The sequence below is a fragment of the Myotis lucifugus genome, unplaced genomic scaffold (assembly GCF_000147115.1).
Source record: "Myotis lucifugus unplaced genomic scaffold, Myoluc2.0 scaffold_9, whole genome shotgun sequence".
NCBI classification, from domain to species: Eukaryota; Metazoa; Chordata; class Mammalia; order Chiroptera; family Vespertilionidae; genus Myotis; species Myotis lucifugus.
In genome coordinates this window covers 14,387,263-14,400,410 of record NW_005871057.1, presented here as the reverse complement: position 1 = coordinate 14,400,410, position 13,148 = coordinate 14,387,263, and positions in this window count along the sequence as shown.

The window sequence follows — 13,148 nt, the reverse complement described above, 5'->3', positions numbered from 1 at the left end:
GCAGGCAAAGAAAAATTATGTTTGAAAATCAGTCATGTAATATTTTTGGATAATTGTCATAAAAATGGATTATCTGTCATAGTTCTCGAAAGCTTTAATCCAGTGTGACATAATAACATTTTAGGACGGTGCTCTGAGCCAGACTAACACAAGAATTAGCCAGCAGGCATGATTAGAGGGGCTCTAAGGGTGCCCACCCCAAAATAGTAAATTGAACCACTGTCTCCTATTGTCTCTGAAAGCTGGATTCACTGCCCAAATGTTTTCTGGAGTTGAAAGCTTTTCCATCTTTGTCATTTCCTTTTTAACAATCTGCTTGTTTTCTTGTTATCTGTGAGGAATGTCCAGTTTACAAAGAAGGGAGTGTTTACCGATTTAGTCTTTTACTTGCTGTTGTTACCAGGCAAACAATCTGATTCTAAATGATGGAGGCACATGGGAGAGTAGTAGGCATAATAGTGATGGTTGATATTGCTGCTTGAACTTAGATACAACTTGCATGAACTGAACAGTGTTCAGTGTTCAGCTCAATACATTTTTAAAAATTTAATTTAACTCAATATTTTTATCACCATTTATCCCCTCTATGCCCTCTTCCACCTCCATCCACCACCCTCCTCCTGCAATACCACACTGTTGTTGATGTCCATGATTCTCTCTTCTTTTTTCTTTTTTGATCAATACCCCCTCCCTCTAACACCCCCCTCACCAGCTCAATAAATTTTTACATGTGCATATACCGAAGTAACCACTACCCAGAGGTTCCTTCCTGTCTCTTTCCAGTCAATACACAGCTCTGTCTCCCCAGGTCTGTCTCCCCTCCAACACACACCAAAAGGAAAATACTATTTTGACTTCTATCACCACAGCTTGGTTATGCCTATTTTAGAACTTTTTATAAATAGAATCATTCAGTATGTACTCCTTGGTGTCTGGCTTTTTCAATATCACATTATGTCAGTGAGACTCATTCATGTTGCATTTATTAGTGGCTTGTTCTTTTTCATTGCTCTGTAATATTCTATAAATATACCACAATTTATCCATTTTACTGTTAGTAGACATTTGGGTTGTTTCCAGCATTTGATTAATTTAATTAAACTGCTATGAACATTTTCATAAATTTAGCTTAGTGGGCATAAGCATTTTTTCTCATATATATATAATCAAGGAGTGGAGGAGTAGAAGTGGAACTCTTGGATCACAGGGTATGCATATGCTTAGTTTAGTATGAAATGCCCAAACTGTTACTACTAAGAGGGTAATCTTGATGAGAGGTGTACTGATGCTTCTATGTTTGCCCTCTGAGTCAATTCTCTGTTTCTCTCTTTCTTACTCTGTGCCCTAAATCATCCTGGTTCCCTTGATTGGGCACAGCAGTTGATTGAAGAATGGAGAGACAGAGAGACAGAGATAGAAATGGAGACGGAGAGTGAGAATAGATCACAGTAAGTTCTTCTGTTGCCTCCCTGCTTCACCACCATAAAGAGGGGCTCCATTCTTCTACAGCCACAGCTCCTGTCAGACAGCCCCTCTTCCCCTGGTTTTACTAACACCACCCTTCTTTGTTGCTTCTTTAGTCTCACCGAGTGATCACTGCTGTTGTTAGTCCCTGAGTGATTCTTTACTATCTAGCCTTGTGCTCTTTTTAAAAAAAATACATATTTATATTGATATCAGAGAGGTAGAGAGAGGGAGAGAGAGATAGAAATATCAATGATGAAAGAGAATCATTGATTGACTGCCTCCTGCACATCACACACTGGGGATCGAGCCCACAACCTGGGCATGTGCTTTTGACTGGAATCAAACCAGGACCCTTTATTCCACAGGCTGACACTTTATCCACTGAGCCAAACCAGCTAGAGCTAACCTTGCACTCTTAACACTACTCACATCACTGAAAAATAATAATTTTATATAAATCTAAAACTTATTATCTTTTCTTGTAGAGACTTTGTTTGAATGATACAGAAGGAAATAAAATAAAAAATATTTTAAGACCCCAGCTGGCATGGCATAGTGGTTGAGTGTTGACCTATCAACCAGGAGGTCACAGTTTGATTCCCAGTGGGGGTACATGTTTGGCTTATGGGCTTGATCCCCAGTGAGGGGTGTGCAGGAGGCAGCCAATCAATGATTCTCTCTCATCGTTGATGTTTCTCTCTCCCTCTCCCTTCCTCACTGAAATCAATAAAATATATTTTTTTTAAAAAAAGGAGAAGAAGAAAAAAGATTTTAAGAGAGGGCAGAAAGTGTTGGAACACAGTGGGGTTTCTTCTCAGCATGAGAGAATTGGCACAGGACAGAGATTGCACTGAAAGTAGTTATTTAGGGCAATTCAAGTCAACAGTTATTTTAGGTGTGGACCAAAATGCTGAATAGATGAGGTTTCCATTCACAAGTAGTTTTGTTGACATGACCTGGCTGCACATGACTCTACTAAGCTTCAATTTTTTCATTTATATAAAATGGAAATAATGATTATACCTGTTTCAGGTTGGCCAGTATCTCAACCCCTATCACACCTCTGAAGTTGTCAGACAGTGAAGAAAATCAATGTAACCACACTCCAAAGATGAGACAGAGGATTTATGACTTCATTAAAGAAATTCATCGAGTGATGGTTAGGAGTACCTAGGAAGTATTCTTAAACTACTCAGAATCTTGGAGACAAGTTCCCATATATACTGTAACTTCAGAAAAGCACAACTACCAACCAAGGATAGGGAAACTTGCTTCAGGGGTGACAGTCTAATATGGTGGTTAAGACAAAGCAAAGGTTTAAGAGTCATGTCTGAATAGGAATCCAGACTTTGTCTCTTATTGACAATATACCCTTGATTCAGCGATGAACATTCCTCAGTGCTGTTAACTGTCAAATGGGGATAATTATTCATATACCTTTTATAGTAATTGTTATTAAAGTTTTTTTCACACATAAAAATACATAAACATATCTATGATCATGGTTATTCCTACTTTAGCTAAGTGCTAGTATAAGTTGTCAGGAGATACGAAGCTGTAGAGTTTGGAGCTGCAGGTAATACCGCTGTGAGGGGAATACTGAGTGGGCGTGTCTGTGGCAGGAGGGAGATGCATGGGCAGAGAAGACATCAGAGTTGAATAGCCATGAAGTCTAGCATGGTGGTGTGTGTCTAGAATAAGATCTCAATTCCAGGATAGAAAATTAGAATCTGCTGTGCCTGAGCAGAAGAAATCAGAGGCAGACCATTAAAATATTTTATTTTCTAAAATAACCTTTCTTACTAATTTTCTCATGTTTTTTGAAACAAAATTCTACCCTGCTTTCTCCTCCCTCCTCCCTGTTAAATGGTGTTTTCCATTTTTAGTTTTAATATTCTTCTTCAGTATGGAATGGTGGTCAAGAGTATGAACCTTAGAACGTATCTGTCTTCAGCAATTTTTAATTTTTATTATTTTTTGAAAAACAGACATTTGAACAAGTTCTCCTTTTGCAAGGCCAGCACCCTATTCCTGCCATTTTCATTTTGCTCATCTTAGATATACAATATCAAGATCACACACGATGACATATTGACAGCAACTGCATATTTCAAAGCAAAGCCTGGCCTTAGTTAGCTGGAATAGAAGCAGGGAAAGTAAAGGGATTTGTGAGAAAACAAATTCCAGGTTTGTCTGTGGGCATGAATGCCAAAGCAAAAAAAGTTTCTAAGGCAGCTAAGGCTTTGGGCAAGATCTGATAACACTGCAGGGTGAGGAAATAGTCAAGGAATCAAACAATGTGCTTCTGGCATCCTGCTGGTGATTCAGAAAATTCTGATTCAAAAACAAGAATTATTTTCAAAGGTCTTTTGACAGAGTCGACAGCTATTCAGCTGTCAGCCACTCTCCAGAGACCCTAATGAGCTCTTCCTTGTCAGGCCTTTCTGTCTAAACAAGGAATTGCTAGTCTCTGTCTGCCACCCCACCGTGAGTGCATTTACCTGTGCTTATGTACAGTATAAATTATTAGTTAATGCAAACACTTGTTCAGGTTGATCACTAGGTTGTTTCTGTCAGCCTATATCAATGTGGTCTTTAATGTGTCAGTGACTCAACAGCAGATATATATGTACACAGGTGGTCAGAAAGAAGTGCTTTTCTGTTGATAAACTAATAGGTATTACTAAAGAAATTGCTGCAACTACCTTTGGGACTCAAAATTCCTTAGGCTCTTGTAGATGGTCAAAATACTTTACCTTATTTTCTACAATAATAGCAAGTCATAATAAAGAACAATAGAGAGGACATATCAGAGAAATAATACCTTTTTAAGTATATTTAATCAATCCCCTTATTCCTTCTGTACAATATTCAAGATCCTTGCTGAATTCTATGTAAAGAGAATTTCATTTTAATTTTAGAATTCATAAATCCCCTTTTAAATGAGCATCTGTTATTTTCTAAAATAACAATTCTTACTAATTTTCTCATGTCCTTTGAAAAAAAAATCTACCCTATTTTCCCCTCTCTCCTCCATGTTAAATGGTGTTTTTCTACTTTTATTTGTAATAGTCTTCCTCAGTATAGAATGGTGGTCAGGAGCATGGACCTTAGAGTAATTTAACCTGGCTTTTGAGTCCTGGTTAAATTCTCCTTGGTTCTCTTTTTCTACATCCATCGCTTCTCTATCAACTTATTCAGAATTAACTCCTACTCTACTCTGTCATGGAGTTTTCTTTTCTTTGATTAAAATCTCTTCAGATACCTCAATTATCTTAGTAAATTTGCCTCATAAGTTTGAGAAGAGAAGATACCCATTTCATAAAAAAAGAGATGAAAAAATAAAATAACAAAAACAAAAAATCTTCCAACTATGTAACTATGTTCTTCAATGTTTATTTCTACAGTTTAAAAAAAGAAAAGATATGAAATGAAATGAAAGAGAAAGAAAAGGAGGCGCTCTCCCTCCTGAGAACATGCCAGTGCCTTTCTCTTCCCTTCCCCCTCTACCAGGCCCGTTACCGTTAGCTTCCTCACTCCCAAGCTCCAAGGGCCCTTCCTTTACCTCTATAACTTGTTTCTTAAGCCCATTTCTTCTAGGAATTACTTTTTCTACCTCTGTAATTTACCCAATAAATGTTCTTTTACAGTTAAAAAAAAAAGAAAGAAAAGGAGAAAGACATAACAAAAACAATCAGAGTCTACATTTTATAACATCAAGTTTAACTTCTGTTATGGCCAAGTAATCCCTTACTGGACCAACCCTCCTAAAGATAATAATCAAAACTCTGTACAAAATAAAAAAATAGGTTTCACACACTGAGACTAAAGAAAATTGGGCAAATTGTGGGTGGAAGTTGACACTTAGGTAAATGGAATGACATGGGTGAATGTCCCATTTTTGCAGGTGGCATCAGTCTTCCTGGCCTGAAAAATGAGAGCGCAGAGATCCAAGAAATGAAAGCTGCTGAGAAAGTGAAGAGGGAACCCAGGTAAGGAGAGAACCAGAGACAAGAAGCTCCAAATTTTGTATATAAATTCTGCCCAAATCTTAGACTAACTCCTAGCCACACATTGGTGGGACAGATGTAAAGCAGTCCCATTGAGGACAAAGGATAAAACTAATATTTCAGTCACCACTCAAAATACAGAATTTGCAGTTTGACCATAACAAAATTATTTACTTGCTAAAATAAGAACAATACAAATCATTCTTGGATCAATCATTTTGTTTAGAACACAATTTAAAATTGACATACTCAGATTTGGGAAAGCATGGGCCTGTCTCAAGAGGAAAGACCACACATTAAGATCAAACTAAGAAATTAACAGATGTTGAAATCAGTAGACTAAGGATTTTAAAGCATCTATTATAACTATGTACAATAAAGTAAGGGAAAATATACTTACAAGAAATAAAAATAGAAAACTAAGCAGAGGAATTGAAATTCTATTAAAGAACCATATCTGTAAATTATATAATTGAAAACTTTAAATCTGAAATTAAAATATGGTGGATAGTCTAACAGGAGAGTAGAGATGATAGAAAATGAATTAGTAAACTTTAATATAGAGAAATAAACATTATTCAACCTTAGGAACAATTTTTTTAAAAAAGAAGAGAGTCCCAGGGACCTATGGAACAACATAAAAAGATGTAGTTATGTGTAATTGAAGTTCTAAAAGGCAAGGGGAGGAAATGGGTAGTAAATATATTTTAAGAAATAATGGACAAAAATTTCACCAATTTGATGCAAGACATAAATTTTCAGATGTAAGAAACTCAGCGAATCTAAAAAGGGCACATGCAAAGAGAACCACACCTATGCACATCATAGTCAATCTGCTAGAAAATCAAAATTGAGAAGAAAAATTAGCTTAAATGCAACTACAGAAAAAGGACACATTACATATAGTGGAACAATGATCAAATTCCACTAATTTCTCAGTGAAAACTGTGAAGGCCAGAATACAGTGTAACAAGTCTTACAGTGTTAAAATAATAAAACTTTAATGTAGAATTCTATTTGCAGAAATGTATCCAAATATCCCTCAAGAAATGGAGCAAAATCAATACATCATCTGAGAAAAGAAAATGAAGAGAATCAATTACCAGCAGACCTGTGCTACAAAAAATACTAAAGGAAATTCTTCAGAACTAGGGGAAATAATAGCACATATAATCTCAGATATTCAGGAAGGAATTAGGAGCATTAGAAAAGGTCTAGAAAAATATAAAGACTATTTTTTTATTCTTAATGTCTTTAAAATATGTATGATTATTTAAAAGATGAAGATGTAATGAAGTTACAAGTATAACATAAAAGATAGGGGGAAAGTGTAAATGGGACTTTATGCTTGAAATTTCTGTATTTTAGGTAGAGTAACACAATACTAACTCTAAGAAGACTGAAAAGTTATGCCCAGCCAGCATACATGCCTAGGTTGTGGGCTGGATCTCCAGTGGGAAAGGTGTACATGTAATTCAAACTAATCACTAAAAATTAATGCAAAGAAGCATAGCTGAGAAGTCAATAAATACATTCAAATTCTCTTCAAATTTGGATTGTGAAATACTTGAAAACATTTCATGCAGTATACTTTAATCTATATATATAAAAATTAGTATGCAAAGTGTCCCCACACAAGTTCCACTGGGAGTTCTATCGCTTGCTATGATGTGCACTGACCACCGGCGGCGCGGAACAAAGGAAGGCCCTGGCTGACAGTTGAAAGGAAGCCCCTGGCTGGCAGCTGAAAGGCCCCGATTGGCTCTGAACGCCAGCCCACCTAGGAACCTTACCTGTACACGAATTTCATGCACTAGGCTTCTAGTTGTTTTATAATTCTGAATCTATGTATTATCATAGAAAAACTATGCATTAGAAGAAGTCTTAGGATGAGTACTGTTTACTTAAAGACTAGAGTATTCTTTTTTTAACAGTAATTTTATTTATTTATTTATTTATTTATCTATTTATTTATTTATTTTTATTTTTGGTTAATCCTCACCCGAGGATATTTTTTCCTTTGATTTTTAGAGAGAATGAAAGGGAGAGGAAGAGATAGAGAAACATTGAGGTGAGAGAGACACATCAATCGGTCACCTCCCACATGGGTGACTGAGCCTGCAACCTAGGTATATGCCCTTGACTACCTTTGACCAGAATTGAACCTAGGACCCTTCAATCCACAGGCTGACACTCTATTCACTGAGCAAAAGCAGCCAGGGTAAGAACAAAGTTTTCTTGATGAAGACTTCTCTAATAGGGTTAAAAGAATCTGTGGTTCAGTATTTTGGTTTTAACTGCTAAATTCAAAACCATCTGCTCTTTCCCATGAAAATCTCTTTGACCTTATTTCCCTTGTCCCATATTTAGTGTGCCCCTGGGAAAAGGTTTCTGCTCCCCTTTACTGTCATTTATACACTAGAAGCAAATCTGGAAGCTTATGGGAGGGAGGTGTATGGATATCACAGGGAAAGTAAATACATGAGCCTGAAATTCCTGGAACACGCATCCAATAATTGTTTTATTCTCCTAAGAATAGATGACATAATAATTTGTGCCCAATATTTTAAGCAAGGTATGGCAATCAAGGTCACAGAGATCTCACCTGTTAGATACATGCCTATCTCATTTAAGAATAATAAAAATATGCAAATATGCAAATTTTTTTCTTTTTCTATTTTTGTATCTTTATATAACCACTAGGGGCCCAGTGCATGAATTCATGCACCTTGAAAGGAACCATGGGTTGAGAGGCTGCAGTGGGCACAGGGGCAGGTCTTGGCCCAGCCTCTGTGCCCCGGCCCATCCCCTCCTGCCGTGGCCCCGGTCCCCTGTCTGCCGGCAGCCCCATTCCTGCTGCCGCCGCTCCAACACATCAATGGCCCTGGCCCTGCTTGCACCTGCTGATGGTGCCAAGCAATTGGAGCTGGCGCCAGCAGTGGGTGTGAGTGGGGCTAGTGCCATCAGTGGGTGGAAGTGGTGGCTGCTGCCCCAATCGCCCCTGAGGAGCAGGGGGAGGTGGAGAAGCCTTCAGGGGTGATTGGGCCAGCAGCAGCTGCTTGCACCCGCTGATGGCGCTGAGCGATTGGGACCAGTGCCGGGAGCTGGCAGCAAGTGGCGGCTCTGGTGCCAGGTGCAGGTGTGAGTGGGGCCAGCATCAGCAGCAGGTGCAAGTGCCCAGCAGGACCACGGCGCACGGGAGCAAAGAATTTTCAGTAACCACCAGAGGCTCGCCTGGATGACAGTGACCAGTGCCTGCCTTGGTCTGGTGCCTCTGTTCACCTGCTCCACCATCCACCACTGCCAATGCCTGCCATGTTCCGCGCTCTGCCACCTGCTGCCAATGCCCGCCATGTTCTGTGCGTGCCCCCTGATGGTCATCACACATCATAGCAACCAGTTGTTCAGTTGTTCCACCATTAAGTCTATTTGCATATTTAGGGTTTTATATAGAGAGATAGCAATATTTATGTACATAGATTAAGAAGGAATATGCCATTTCTATCCAAAAGACAAACAAATAAACAAAGAATATTATAATATGATTTCACCATAAGCAGAAGTCATAATTGGATTTTAGGAAAAATGTTTGGAGGTTGTAAGTAAATTTCGATGTGGGTTTACAATCTACCTCGAACACTCTTCCCATCCTATGAAGTAACATAAAAAAGAAGGTCAGAAATGTCTTTCCCTTTTATGGAGTAGTTCCTTGGTGTTTCCTGCAGAGAATTAATTCCAGTCTTGGCATAGCCCCTCTATCACCTTCTCCTTCTGCTTCTTTCCTCATCCATGAATGAGATTATCCAGCTTTCGGTCTCAGAACAATTGAAAAGAGCTGAAATGTAAGTAATATGTAAACGCTAACAATAAAAAGAAAGAAAAAAAAAGAAGTAAATGCTGTTTGTACGTTATGTTAACCAGGGAATAAATGCACATAATATTAAACATTTTCAATTTTTTTGTCTTGTGGACTTTATATAGTGGTTTTAATTCTATCTATATCCATCATCATGCTCCCTATGTCTCTTTCTTCATCTCATGCTTTAAAAATGAAAGAATAGCCCTAGCTGGTTTGTCTCAATGGAAGAGTCCCAGGTTCGATTCTGGTCAAGAGCACGTACCTGAGTTGCAGGCTCAGTCCATCGGGGCACATGCAAGAGGCAACCAATCAATATGTCTCTCTCACATCGATATTTCTCTCTCTCTCTCTCTCTCTCTCTCTCTCTCTCTCTCTCTCTCTCTGTCTCTCCCCCTCCCTGCCACTCTCTCTAAAAATCAATGGAAAAATATCCTTGGATAAGGATTAACAACAACAACAATAACAAAATGAAAGAATGGTTTAGCACAAAGAGAGGAATTTAAGGCCCATTACTTCCATGTCTTCAGCTTTGGCTGGAAATTAATCCTCAACATGAAGGATACAATAAATTATAAATTATAATCTATGGGAGAATAATGGTTCTAAAGTTATATTACACCGGATGAAATTTCAGTTGCACCCTATTTCTAGGTGCGGTGACCTTGAATAGTTACTTAACGTTTTCAAACTTTGGTTTTTCAATCTTTAAAATGAGGTAATGATTCTATCCATGCCATAGGTTAATTGTATTAAATCATTTAAAATACTTAACACAATGCCTACCACATCTTAAGCAATCTATAAATGTTAGTGGTTTTTATCATCATATCTCTGTCCATTTGACTTTTTCCATCACAAGAAATTTTATTTGACATTTTTTTGCAATGAAACAAAAGCCACTGTTAGCTCATCCCATCAAGCATCCATTAATAATGCAGATAGACAGGTTCGTGTTTCATAGCCAGAAGCCCAAATTACCCATAGTCATCTTGTCCAAAAGAGAGGATAAAAGTCAGCAGGTTGAATTTTTTCCAAACTTCAGCTTGTAGCCTAGAGCATCTTGAATACATAGCTGCTTCAGCAGAAACCCAAGTTGAACTGATTTAAAAAACAATATAAGCTATTTTCCATTCAATGATGAAAGAATGCAAAAAAAAGTATTCTGAAGTGGGTTTTGTATTACTCTTGATTTATAAATATACAAGAAGTAACAAAAAATGTGAAAATATTCAGTTTAAACTTACATGTTTTCTAGTCCTTATGTAAGTATATACCATATATATATATATATATATATATATATATATATAAATTTATTGAATTTATTTATATATCTTAATGAAATTAATATAATAAAAATATTCAAAATACAACTACTGTAATTTGAAACATTTGGAAAAACTTAAAGTCCATTGGGACCAGTATCACTAAATTACGAATGATCCTTCTGTGATATTGACTCCAAATCTCTTCTCTATTTTGATTCCAAGTCATAATTTTCTCATCTTTCCATGTATCTTGAACTGATGTCCTTTAATTGATTCATTATTCAGTAAAATTTCACTTCCATCCTTACCATCAGTTATCAAAAAACACCTTTGGGTTACTTGTTCAACTTACAACAATTCATTTTTCTCTGGAAATTGCTGTCCTTCCATTTACTTAGAGAATTTACTTAGTAACCATACTTTTTATGTGAAAAGCTGTCCTGGCAAAAGCCAATTGGATGTTGGATGAACACTTGATTTAAGCTGAACAAATCAGATCATCCCAGAGATTTAGAACTGGGAACAAAAGATAGTCTCTGAGGGGTGGATAAATAATAATATATTGACATGTTAAAAAGATGTAAACTCAGAAACACTGGGGCACCCAATGCAAGAGAGCAGCAGAGAAAGCCAGGTAGTAAAGAAGAACAATGAAACAGAAATTAAGGCAGAGGAAGAATATGGTTTGAGTTCCTGAAAACTTTCTAGAACATAGTTCTAGTCTCCTTGATAACCAGTTGCATTTTTGCCCTAACTGTGATATGTTCATTTACTCATTCATTATACTACATATTTTGAATGTCCATTAGACATTGTGCTTAGTGTACCTTTTTCTCACTGAATTTTAATTAGAAGTCTAAACCACAACTAATGAACCACATAGTAAAACAATGGTGAACATTTAATATAATCTGACAACATTTCAGGAAATCTTGGAGACTTGATTCTGGCTACCACTGCAAATTTTCAAGTGAAATCCCAATTGTATTATAACTACTCTTACTGAAGTGAGCTGAAACAAAAGTTCCTATTTATAAAATGCAGTGCTATCTCCCAACATTGCACTGGCAAGCAGATGCTCATCTCTGGCCATTATTATGATCTACTTAAAGTTTCATATAATTACTGTAGAATTTTGACATGAGAAAGAAAAATCACAAAGTAGTATAAATATCACTTTTAGCTTTTCATAATGCCTGATGGCAAAAGAAAAACAAATCTCCTGGCATACTGTTTTCTAACTTTCTATGTTTGTATAACATAATGGTGCAAGTCCATATATGTCATTCTCCAAGGGAAACATACTTTTCAATCCTAAGTGTAAGATGTGGAGAAATTATAATTTGTTTTATGAGTAGTCAACTTTACAAGAGAAAGGAACATGCATATTTAAGTAACAGGTGTAAATCATTTGTCAGGACACTGCTGTTTTTTTCTACTGAAGAAGCAGAACTATTTGTATTAGGTCAGGACATTAAATTTGTATTTAATTTCCCATATTACATACCAGCTATTATTACTTGGGTTATTGTTAGAGGGAAGACATAGGTAGTTTTATCATCCACATTCCCTGAGTCCATGTTCTTTCTAACCATTTAGTTTTTAATCTACTGCATGTCTGGTTTATATCACTCCCTCCCTCTCTATGAAAATTGCTCAAATCTTACCATCTCAAACTATTTGTCCTTACTATTGAATTCCATAGCCCCCTTACATCCATTAGAATGAAATTCTAATTCCTTCCCATACTTTTAAGACTATACTGGATCATGACTCAGCCTTTCTCTCCAGTCTTACTTCTTGTCATATTTACCCATGGCCTCTAATCGGTTCTCCAAGTTAAATTAGAGAAAAACACTTGTATTAATTTGCTAGAATTGCTATAACAAACACCATAGACTGAGAGGCTTCACCAACAGAAATTCATTTTCTCACAGTTCTGGAATCTAGAAGTCTGAGATCAGGTGTTGGCAGGGTTTCTTCTGAGGCCTCTCGCCTTGGCTTGTGGCTGGTCATCTTCTGTCCGTCTTCACAGGGTCTTCCCTCTATGCAAATTTGTGTCCTAATCTACTCTTCTTATAAAGACCTGAGTCATATAAGCTTAGGGCTTATCCATATGATTTTATATTACCTTAATTACCTTTAAAGACCTTTTCTTTAAGTGCAGCCACATTCTGAGGTATTGAAAAATAGGACTTCGCCATAGACATTTTAAAGGGACATGATTCAGCCTGTAACAGTAATTCATGATCTTTAGCTGTTGATAAATGTGCTCTGGGAAGTTTGGATGGGCCAAGTTAAAGTCATAAGGAACTAGGAAAGAGGTGACAAAAGAACTACAAATTCAATGACTGATAGAAACTTTGGGTATGACCGAGTCTGGAGCCCTGTGCTCTTGGCTGAATGGGACATCTCAGGATCATTCCCCCACCCCGCCCCCCAGGAGATGCTCTTCAGGGAGTCATCGTGGGAGGGGAGCCAAGAAGAGGAGGGCAGAGGTTAGTAGACATGATCAGCAGGCTACCAGGGCAGCCCTACGTCTCT